We start from the raw sequence: 1,116 nt of genomic DNA, 5'->3' as shown, positions 1-1,116 counted from the left end.
TCTGTTCTTGTAGGGTGTGTGGCACTGTTTAAAGAGATCTGCTTAGTAGAACCTAATTAAAAGCTGAGTTGTCACCCGGGCACCCTTGGGAGACTGCTGGCTTCAGCTGTGCTGAGCGTGGTCTTCTCTCAGGGGATGGTCCAGAACAGAGAGCAGGGCTTGGGGAAAAGCAGTAAAAGGGGAAATCTTGATTAGGGTGGGTGTCTGAATGGAGCCCCCCAGGGGCATGGTTTACTCTGGGACAGGGGTCTCTTTCTTTTTCCCATCAGCCCAGGGTGCAAAACATGGGACATGGAGCCCAACCCCTCGCCCGAAAGGTGGAATTGAACCACTCTGTCGCTAGACAGCTACAGGTTTGAAGCCTGCACCCCAGACCACTGAGGGTCATCCGGGCAATTGGAACGCCGCAACGGATGAGATATATAAAGCCAGAAGCAGTTCTTCCAGTAAGGTCAGGGCGAGCAGTGCCGGGCCGTGCCAGCCTGTGCTGAGCTGTTCCGAGCCGAGCCGTGCCGAGTCCTGCCCCAACCCCCTGTGCCCACCCGGCCCAGCCCCGGCCCCAGAGCGCAATTCCCGCGGGGCAGCGCCCGGCAGCTCCCGCGCGCGATATGCAAATCAGCGGCCGCCGATTGGCTGCTCCGCGCGGCGGGAGCGGCGCTTCCCAGAAGGGGCGGGGCCGAGCGGCGCTGAGGGGCGGCTGTGGGGGACGGGGAGCCCCGGGGGAGGGGGGGGCGCTGCCCGGCTTCGTGCGGCCACCTCAGCTTGGGGTCAGCCCCAGCTTGGGGTCAGCCCCTTCAAACACCTCTGTGTGGAAGCCCTCCAAGCCCCCGGCTTCATGCTCAGACCAAACGTCCGAGAATCTTGCCCCTTTGTCACCAGAAGTGCAGAGCGGGTTCGGTTCATCAGCCTAACGATGGCAAAGCTCTCTCCCTCTCCTCTTTAATGCTTAATTCAGGCGTTTCGCAGTGTCTTTGGACCTCATTCTCCCCCTTATGCAGGCAACTGCGCTATGCCAAATGGGCGCAAAGCACTGCCAATGGAGGCTTGACTCAACGCCTGCTCCAGTTAATGGGAATCCTCCCACGGAAATCAATGGGATTTTGGTTCAGGCCCCAA

General features: G+C 60.2%; 1 non-coding gene across 1 annotated transcript; it reads right to left on the bottom strand.

Moving 5' to 3' along the window:
* Nucleotides 1–307: 307 nt before the first annotated feature.
* On the bottom strand, nt 308–394 carry TRNASTOP-UCA (transfer RNA opal suppressor (anticodon UCA)). The gene has a single exon. It is a non-coding gene; the product is annotated as a tRNA-Sec (tRNA).
* Between the last annotated feature and the right edge of the window lie 722 nt (nt 395–1,116).

The sequence above is a fragment of the Anas acuta genome, chromosome 3 (genome assembly GCF_963932015.1).
Source record: "Anas acuta chromosome 3, bAnaAcu1.1, whole genome shotgun sequence".
NCBI lineage: Eukaryota > Metazoa > Chordata > Aves > Anseriformes > Anatidae > Anas > Anas acuta.
The sequence above is the reverse complement of the archived record's forward strand: the minus strand, read 5'-3'. Positions and strand labels throughout refer to the sequence as shown.